The sequence below is a fragment of the Petromyzon marinus genome, unplaced genomic scaffold (genome assembly GCF_048934315.1).
Source record: "Petromyzon marinus isolate PM22_M1 ecotype Great Lakes invasive population unplaced genomic scaffold, UKy_Petmar_22M1.pri1.0 PM_G_Scaffold_79, whole genome shotgun sequence".
Taxonomy (NCBI): domain Eukaryota; kingdom Metazoa; phylum Chordata; class Hyperoartia; order Petromyzontiformes; family Petromyzontidae; genus Petromyzon; species Petromyzon marinus.
The window spans coordinates 260,317-270,711 of record NW_027423034.1 but is presented as its reverse complement, the minus strand read 5'-3'; the positions used below and the strand labels follow the sequence as shown (position 1 = coordinate 270,711).

General features: G+C 51.8%; 1 long non-coding RNA gene across 1 annotated transcript; it reads right to left on the bottom strand.

Annotated features, from left to right (window-relative positions):
- Positions 1-4,363: 4,363 nt before the first annotated feature.
- Positions 4,364-8,699, bottom strand: LOC142921027 (uncharacterized). The gene is made up of 4 exons (XR_012939184.1): positions 8,502-8,699; positions 8,111-8,354; positions 7,061-7,403; positions 4,364-5,216 (listed from the first exon to the last, which is right to left on the bottom strand). It is a non-coding gene; the product is annotated as an uncharacterized LOC142921027 (long non-coding RNA).
- Between the last annotated feature and the right edge of the window lie 1,696 nt (positions 8,700-10,395).

The following is a 10,395-nucleotide window of genomic DNA, read 5'->3' as shown; positions in this document are numbered from 1 at the left end:
TTTCTGTTTTGCACAAAGTCACACACAAAGTAGTCACTTGAAGATGTTTTTCTTGTTCGTGTTTTATTTTTTTTGTTTGTTGTGGTTGCACTCCGATTCAAGAGCCGGATGGCTCACAGGGCTACACTCTTTGGTTCTATTCGGTAAAGTCACGTAGGTAAAAAATAAAACAACAAAAATCACGACGTTTCGGCCACAACACAAGCGACCTTCAGGTGTGGCCGAAACGTGATTTTTGTTTTATTTTTTACCTACGTGACTTTACCGAATAGAACCAAAGAGTAGTCAGGAAAGCTTTAAATCTAGAATTCACAAGGCTATACCAAAATAAACTGAAACTGAATAAAACTGAACTGATGACGACCGTTTGTGTTATGGTCGAAACGTCGTGAGAATTTTTATTGTTTCATATATATTTTATTGTTTCCCTTCAACGTGACTTTACCGAAAGAGCTAAGAATATGAACCGAACCTACTATTGAAGGCACCGCTTTGTCCGATGCCCAATTCGTGTTCGCCCCCTGGCGGACTGAATGTGAAACCACTGGCAGGCAGTCGGTGCGCCCTCTCACACTTAAGTGGAAATTCCACACTCGCGCGGCAGGGACGAGTGTTTCAAAAAGGACAAACGCCGTTGACCTCTCACCAAGTCGTTTTTTTTTGTATCGACGCCGATGATGGCTGCCCGCGACGATTGAACCGTCCACGTGACGATCGAGACGCAGTCCCCGTGTCAGTCGCTGATGGATCAATTCGGGTGCGCATCGGCTTGGTGGTGTTCTGATGCGGTTGTCGATGAAACAGGTGTCTTCCGAGGAACGCCAAAGCCAGGGAGGTTGCCGTGTTTTGGGGTTTTTGAACGAGTTTGTTTTTTTATTCTGGACGTCCGCGCTAATAATGATTGTGATGGTTTTTTTTTCCTGCATGCCGCTCGTCCGGCCCGCGTGAAGACTGGAAGAATTTCGATTTAAAGCTTTCGTGACTGCAAGGATTCATCCTCTTTGGTTCTTTCGGTAAAGTCACCACGTAGAATGAGAATAAAATAATAAATTAATTAAATAAAATAACACAATGTTCATTGAAGCTCTGTCGTCCCGACAGGTCTGTTCCTTTCACCTGAAGAGGGCCACTTGTGTTGTGGCCCGAAACGTCGTGAGAATTTTATCGTGTTATTTTATTAATTTATTACTTTATTCTCATTCTACGTGGTGACTTTACCGAAAGAACCAAAGAAGGTGAAGCCTGGAAGATTTTGTTGTTTGTCTGGGCGACCGTCCGCGTGGCGAGCACAGGGCTGTTTGTTTCGCCCGCCCTCCTGCAGCCTCTTGACAGGGCAATGTGGATGCCCTGAATGCGCGTGGAGTTATTCACGTCCCCGGGATCTAGTGTGCCTGCGCCGGTGGCCTTTATCCGCCCAAAAGAAATCGAGCTCATCTCCTTTGGTTCTTTCGGTAAAGTCACCGCCACGTAGAATGAGAATAAAATAATAAAATAACACAATAAAATTCTCACGACGTTTCGGCCACAACGCAAGCGGCCGTCTTCAGGTGAAAGGTACAGAACTGTCGGGACGACAGAGCTTCAATGGAGCTTTCACCTGAAGACGGCCGCTTGCGCTGTGGCCAAAACGTCGTGAGAATTTTATTATTTTATTATTCTATTCTCATTCTACGTGGTGACTTTACCGAAAGAACCAAAGAAGATGAATCCTTGCAGTCACGAAAGCTTCAAATCGAAAAATCGAGCTCAGTTAATTGCATCGTCGCACCGCAAATCGACGGCGTGCTGTAGTGTCTCCATCGTTACAATTCGCCGTGCGCCTGCGACCGTAATGATTTGCTATTATGGACCCGTATCTCATGGGTGGGTGAATTAATCGCATCCTTTCAAATACTCTCCCTTGGTTTAATTCTGTTATGGAATGTTGGCCGATGGTTGGTTGAGGATAGTGATGGAATGACAGCCAAGGAATGGAATGCGGCCAATAGGATGCCCATCGAGACGACGGGATGATATCAGCTGATGAGTATCACCTGCAGGTACTGGGTGGATTAATACTTTTCGGGATCTCGGGAGATAGTGAGAGCTTTTTGAGAACCTCATCCAGCAGTGGATTGACCATGGATTCTGATGATGGCACTGGACCACTCAGCAACTGTCGGTACAAAGGCACAATCAATGTTGAAGGCCTCTTTTTATCTGTGTTTCACAAAGCCAAGATAATATAACACATCTGTTCCATTTTTCGATTTAAAGCTTTCGTGACTGCAGGGATTCATATTCTTGGTTCTTTCGGTAAAGTCACCACCACTTAGAAGAGAAACAATAAAATAATAAAAATATAAAACAATACAATTCTCACGTTTCGACTGCAACACAAGAAGCAATCATCATCAGGTGTGAAAACCACAGCAATATTTTTTTTCAAATTTTCTTGTGTGAAAACCACAGCAATAATTTTTTTGAAATTTTCTTGCTGTGGTTTTCACACCTGATGATTGCTTCTTGTGTTGCAGTCGAAACGTCGTGAGAATTTTATTGTTTTATATTTTTATTATTTTATTGTTTCCCTTCTACGAGGTGACTTTACCGAAAAAACCAAGAATACTCATCTGTTCCAGTTATCGACGTCACTGATGATTTGAGATTAGAATGTATATGCTCTGAACCCTCAGCCCTGTTCACAAAAATGTAATGCTGCTTTGGTTAATTCATGAGAACCAGACAGGAGTTAATTAAGGGTAGACACTCGGATAGTAATACAAGAATGGTTATGACAAGAATGTTTATTAACTCAATTATAATTGCCCAAACGTCGTAGCATTGAAATGGTTGTGGTGGCTTTTGAATAGTGAAAAACTCCTTTTAAAAAAGTTTTATTTTAAAGTGCACTAAAAAGTAAAGAACTCGATTGGACAACGGGAAGTGGACGATATCTTGAGTACAAGATTTGACCACGACATCAAACAGAGGAATGAAGTTGAATAACTTTTTTGTCACAACTTCATTCAACTCACCGTCGAGAAGTACGTCAATGATGCGGCGCCTGCTCACACATCAACGCTTACTTGAATTAATTGGTTATTTTATGAATCAATCTTCAATATACAACTTTTGTTTGTGTGGAGTGAGGGTGCCCGTAACTCGTTCACATGGAGCAGGCGAGGCGATTCCACAGTTTAGGGACCGCGGCGTTTTTGACCTACACACAAATATATATGCATAATAAGGCGTCCATACAAAATGTTAATCACTTAAAGGGAGCCAATTAATTGGTTAATTGATGCCGATTTTGATACAGGCATGCATTGTCACCGGATCTGAGTACGTGTGCAAAATATGGAATTGATTGGACGACGGGAAGTGGATGAAATCTTTATCACAACATTTGACCACGACAGAGGAATCAAGTTAAGTAAAGCCATTTTGAACGCGAATGAGAAATCTCCCCCCACCCTCCCCCGATGACGCGCGAGCGTTGCTAGGGGCAACCCCCGGGCAGCTTTAGCGGCGCAAGGAAATACTTAAATAATGCGAAATAGCACTAAATTGTTAATTTAACAACTTTTAAAGTTTACGGATGGGAAAACAGAATGGCGCTGGCTCACCACGGGGCTTACGGTGTGGTACCCGGCTACTTTTTTAAAAGTAAACTCCACGATTCGCGAGCAAATGTTAATTGGTTATTTTATGAATCAATCTTCAATATACAACTTTTGTTTGTGTGGAGTGAGGGTGCCCGTAACTCGTTCACATGGAGCAGGCGAGGCGATTCCACAGTTTAGGGACCGCGGCGTTTTTGACCTACACACAAATATATATGCATAATAAGGCGTCCATACAAAATGTTAATCACTTAAAGGGAGCCAATTAATTGGTTAATTGATGCCGATTTTGATACAGGCATGCATTGTCACCGGATCTGAGTACGTGTGCAAAATATGGAATTGATTGGACGACGGGAAGTGGATGAAATCTTTATCACAACATTTGACCACGACAGAGGAATCAAGTTAAGTAAAACCATTTTGAACGCGAATGAGAAATCTCCCCCCACCCTCCCCCGATGACGCGCGAGCGTTGCTAGGGGCAACCCCCGGGCAGCTTTAGCGGCGCAAGGAAATACTTAAATAATGCGAAATAGCACTAAATTGTTAATTTAACAACTTTTAAAGTTTACGGATGGGAAAACAGAATGGCGCTGGCTCACCACGGGGCTTACGGTGTGGTACCCGGCTACTTTTTTAAAAGTAAACTCCACGATTCGCGAGCAAATGTGCGTCCACACAGAGACAGACAGACGGACACACAGAAAAAATGCCTTTTATAGGTAAGAAAAGAAAAACGATGACGAGACTCAATATGTGAAGAACACGGGATTTATTCGGTTCACAAGTCAACGGATATAACTTCAAAACACTTTTATCGGTCATCTTTTTCTCGAGACAGCGTTCCCGTGGGATTATTTCCAAGTCGATAGACGACACCTTTTTTTTACTCATCCTGGCAGACACACACACAGACACACGCCTCTGTCTGTGTGTGTGACTGTCTGTGAGTATGTCTGTGTGTTTCTATATGTGTGTGTCTGTGTGTGTCTATGTGTCTGTGTGTGTGCCTATGTGTCTCTGTGTGTGTCTGTGTCTCTGTGTGTGTCTATGTGTCTTGTGTGTGTCTGTGTCTATGTATCTCTGCGTGTGTCTGTCTTGGTGTGTTTGTCTATGTGTCTGTGTCTATGTGTCTCTGTGTGTCTATGTGTCTGTGAGTATGTCTGTGTGTCTGTTTGTGTATTTCTATGTGTGTGTCTGTGTGTCTACGTGCTCTGCATGTGCCTATGTGTCTTTGTGTGTCTGTGTCTCTGCCTGTGTCTATGTGTCTTGTGTGTGTCTGTGTCTATGTATCTCTGCGTGTGTCTGTCTTTGCGTGTGTTTGTCTGTGTCTCTGTGTGTGTCTATGTGTCTCTGTGTGTGTCTATGTGTCTGCGTGTGTCTATGTGTCTGTGTGTCTATGTGTATGTGTCTACAGTGACACGCGGTGGTGGTAGTGATGGCGGTAGTGGTGGCGGCCGTGTGGTGCGTGTCGAACTTCTTTCACGCTGTACGTATCGTAAACATCGCCACAGGGGAGATTAAGGTGGCTGCGGGTGCTGGCGATGATTACTGGGCGCCCCCCTGCCCGCCTACGCCGCTAAACGTCGCTCGCCAGTCTGTTCCAAGCTATGGGGTAGGGGGAGCGAGATAGAGAGGGGGGGGGGGGGGTGGTGGTGGTGGTAGACCTTTGTCTTGCGGCGTGTAAATATTGTTGCGTGCGTGCGGGGTTTGTCCATGTGGTGGCGGTAATGGTGAGTCGAGCAAAAGCGGTGAAAGTTTTTGGGGTCGCTCCGAGCTCACCCTGTCACCCATCGCTCTCGAGCTCCCTCCTAGGGGAGGATGACGAGGTTGACGAGGTTGACGAGGTTGATGATCCTCATCGTTTGTGGTTGTGAATGCAGAAATAAACATCAGAATCTGGTGGTTTCATTCTGACCTCCGATCCTGGTCAGCAATTGAACGTCGGGAAACCCTCGCGCCGAGGGGCCCCACTAGTGGGCGTGGCCGTGCCCCACCAGTGGGCGTGGCAGTGCCCCCACCAGTGGGCGTGGCCGTGCCCCCATCACGTGGCGTGTGTAGTGACGGCAGCTACGCTCGGAGTGGCTGGATAATAAAGCTTGAAACGCACAGCAAACCACGTGGCCTCGGTGACACGCGATGCGAAGAGGACAGGCAGCCTATACAAAGACAAAGGCACCCCCAGTAGCCTCAGCACACTTTTGTGGCAAGTTCTGTTGGGAGTAGCAATTAAGGGCAGCACTGTAGGGCACTCCGGGGTGGGGAGATAGGGGGGTGGACAGCACCACAGGCCATCAGCCAGCTGCAGAAACATTCCCCTCCTCCACTCATCTCACTCACCCAGTCACCCCTCCACTCACCCCTCCACTCACCCCACCACTCATCTCACTCACCCCTCCATTCATCTCACTCACCCAGTCACCCCATTCACCCCCCCACTCACCCCTCCACTCATCTCACTCACCCCTCCACTCACCCCTCCACTCATCTCACTCACCCCTCCACTCACTCCTCCACTCATCTCACTCACCCATCCACTCACCCCTCCACTCACCCCTCCACTCACCCCTCCGCTCACCCCTCCACTCATCTCACTCACCCAGTTACCCACTCACCCCTCCACTCACCCCTCCGCTCACCCCTCCGCTCACCCCTCCACTCATCTCACTCACCCCTCCACTCACCACTCCGCTCACCCCTCCGCTCACCCATCCACTCACCCCACTCACCCCTCCACTCATCTTACTCACCCAGTCACCCACTCACCCCTCCACTCACCCCTCCGCTCACCCTCCGCTCACCCCTCCGCTCACCCCTCCGCTCACCCCTCTACTCATCTCACTCACCCCTCCACTCACCCCTCCGCTCACCCCTCCGCTCACCCCTCCACTCATCTCACTCACCCCTCCACTCACCCCTCCACTGATCTCACTCACCCCTCCACTCACCCCTCCACTCACGCCTCCGCTCACCCCTCCGCTCACCCCTCCACTCATCTCACTCACCCCTCCACTCACCCCACTCACCCCTCCGCTCATCTCACTCACCCCTCCACTCACCCCACTCACCCCTCCACTCATCTCACTCACCCAGTCACCCACTCACCCCTCCACTTATCCCACTCACCCCTCCACTCACCCCACTCACCCCTCCACTCATCTCACTCACCCACTCACCCCTCCACTCACCCCACCACTCACCCCTCCACTCATCTCACTCACTCACCCCTCCACTCACCCCACTCACCCCTCCATTCATCTCACTCACCCAGTCACCCACTCACCCCTCCACTCACCCCACTCACCCCTCCACTCATCTCACTCACCCACTCACCCCTCCGCTCACCCCTCCGCTCACCCCTCCACTCATCTCACTCACCCCTCCGCTCACCCCTCCGCTCACCCCTCCACTCACCCCTCCGCTCACCCCACCACTCATCTCACTCCGCTCACCGCCCAGCCCCCCAGTAGCCCGAGCTGCTGCTGCTGGGGGGCGTTGTCCCCCAGCGCCGCGTTGGCCCTCAGCAGGAACCTCGTGCGGTGACGCCGCCTCTCCCCCCCCCCTCCCTCCCCTGCCAGCAGCGCCCTCCTGCACCACCACCTCGTCCGCCTCCTCCTCCTCCGCGTAGGCCGCTGCCAGCAGCAGCTCCGCAATGCCTCCCACCGTGTCGCCGTCCCTCAGGGCCCTCCCCGGGGGGGTCGCCCCCCCCCCCCACCGCCCCCCCCGCCGCGTGGATCCGCGCCGAGCGGCGCACCGGCGTCACGAGCCGCGGCCGCGAGGGGGGGGCTGCCGGCGCTGCGGTGGAAGGGGGGGCCGTGATGTTAGGGGGGGCAGCCAGGGTGGTGGTGGTGGTGCAGGAGATGTTGGCGGCTGGGGTGGTGGTGGTGCAGGAGATGTGGGCGACTGGGGTGGTGGTGCAGGAGATGTGGGCGGCTGGGGTGGTGGTGGTGCAGGAGGTGTGGGCGGCTGGGGTGGTGGTGGTGCAGGAGATGTGGGCGGCTGGGGTGGTGGTGCAGGAGGTGTGGGCGGCTGGGGTGGTGGTGGTGCAGGAGATGTGGGCGGCTGGGGTGGTGGTGGTGCAGGAGGTGTGGGCAGCTGGGGTGGTGGTGGTGCAGGAGATGTGGGCGGCTGGGGTGGTGGTGCAGGAGATGTGGGCGGCTAGGGTGGTGGTGCAGGAGATGTGGGCGGCTGGGGTGGTGGTGCAGGAGATGTGGGCGGCTGGGGTGGTGGTGGTGGTGCAGGTGTGGGCAGCTGGGGTGGTGGTGCAGGAGGTGTGGGCGGCTGGGGTGGTGGTGGTGCAGGAGGTGTGGGCGGCTGGGGTGGTGGTGGTGGTGGTGCAGGAGGTGTGGGCGGCTGCAGTCACGAAAGCTTTAAATAAAAAATGTTCGACTTTAAATTTAAAAAAAAATTCGACTAAATTAAATTAAAAACTTAAAACATTTTTCGACTTAAATAAATTAAAACAAATTAAAAAAAAATTTCGCCCTCAAAATCACTCGAACCTTGGGCAGCTGAGGCGCGCGAGTTCACTTCGTCCATCGTAGACATCGCCGGAGAAGTTGTTGTTGTGCTGTTGTTTAGTCGTCGTTGTATAGCTGTTGTATAGTCGTTGTTTATTTGTAGTTTAATGTTTAAAGTGGTAAAGTTAAATGGTTAAAGTCGCAGCCTAAGTGGAGGCCTTCGAGGCGGCCATCGACAAATTCTGAAATTTCGCGACCCTTGCCCCCTGAACTTGCCTCCGATTGGCTGCGGGAGAGGACATACACACACGAGTGTACACCATCACACCATCACACACAGTGCACACCACCACACTATCACACATACAGAGTGCACACCACCACACTATCACACACACAGAGTGTACATCACCACACCATCACACACACACACCTCACGCTTTCTCTCTGTTTAAACGTGAAAACTCTTAAACTCTTAAAACACCAACCCTTAAACACTAACCCTTAAAAGCCAACTCTTAAACACCAACCCTTAAACGCCAACCCTTAAACACCAACCCTTAAACACCAACCCTTAAACACCAACCTTTAAACACTACCCTTAAACACCAACCCTTAAACACCAACCCTTAAACACCAACCCTTAAACACCAACCCTTAAACACCAAGCCTTAAACACAAACCCTTAAACATCAACCCTTAAACGCAAACCCGTAAAAGCCAACCCATAAACGCCAACCCTTAAACACCAAACCTTAAGAAGCAACCTTTAAACACCAACCCTTAAACGCCAACCTTTAAACACCAACCCTTAAACGCCAACCTTTAAACACCAACCCTTAAACGCCAACCTTTAAACACCAACCCTTAAACGCCAACCTTTAAACGCCAACCCTTAAAGGCAAATGTTAGGGTCGCCGGCCCCCGGGATCTCCCCTGCCTGCGACCCTGTCCGCGAAGTACCGACGCTCCCAGACTCTCCACTAGTGTGGGAGCTGCCGCCGCCGCACTCCTCCCCTGGCGGGGAAAGGTCGTCGCGCCCCTGTTCCCCCCCCTGTGCCGTCCCCCCCCGAGTCCGGGTCTCCTGCCGGTGGGGCATCCCACTCGACCTCCCTGGGACCCGCTAGCGCTTCGCCGGCACCCAAACGCGACGCTCCCCGCCCGCGCAGTCCCACGCACCAATCACACGCGGGTAACAGGGGGTCAAAGGTCGGAGGGTAAGCGACGTCGTTCGTGCTCACTCCGACGCTTGGGGGGATTGGTTTAAACGGGTTTAAAGGGCTATGCGATGGGCATGCGTGCGAGACGGGTATCCGCTCGCAACGTGGGAGTCCGCAGCCGACGGTTCGTAGCGCACACAATCCACGCGGCGCCGCTCCACACACGCGGCGACCACCGAGAACAGCAAGCGAACCCACGCTTCCACTCTCTTTCCACACCCTCGCAAAAACCACCACACCAGTCTGTTATGTAACGACCACCGCGACAGCAAGCGCACCCACGCTTCCGCAATAACCACCACACCAGTCTGTTATGTAACGACCACCGCGACAGCAAGCGCACCCACGCTTCCGCAATAACCACCACACCAGTCTGTTATGTAACGACCACCGCGACAGCAAGCGCACCCACGCTTCCGCAAAAACCACACCAGTCCGTTATGTAACCGCCGACGATTTATTCCACCGCGTCGGCGAGCCCTTATTTAACCGAGTCAGTCGGGATCAGCGGGGCAGGACCGATCTATCTCTTGATAGTCGGCACTACACTCTACCTGTCCTTCTCCCCTTTACCCTCTCCGGTTTTGCTCTTAAGCTAAGTCCCAACTCCCTCTCTCTCTCTTACTCACGGTTCGTCGTCACTGCCGTCTGGTCCTCGCGGCGCGTCGATACGTCCCACGGACGTTCGCGCGGCTGGACTCGGGAGTTGACGGGCCTGGGGTTGACTCGAGTAGCCAGAGACCCTTTTTCCTTCGCCCTGACCCGCTTTATTCTTTCTACATCAAAGGGGCTACCTGGTGCCGACTCGCGGGCCAATCAGCTCGCTGGGATCACCCGCCAATCGGTAGGCCCATCTGTATCCCAGCATCCCCCGGGCCGTTGCTTTCAGCGACGTCCGCATCTAAATTTACCTGCTCAGCGACCCTCCAGCCAGAGGGCGACCCTGCTTTCCCGCCGCTCGTGGCTCTGCCCTCCTACCTGCCTGCTGACCCGTGTGTGTTGTGTGTGCTGTCTACCCGCGGTGGCTCGGCAGCCCCGTCGTGACCATGTAATTACAACCAAAGTCACGGCGCCGCGGTGGGTGTTAGCGTCGGGGGAGACCGTCCA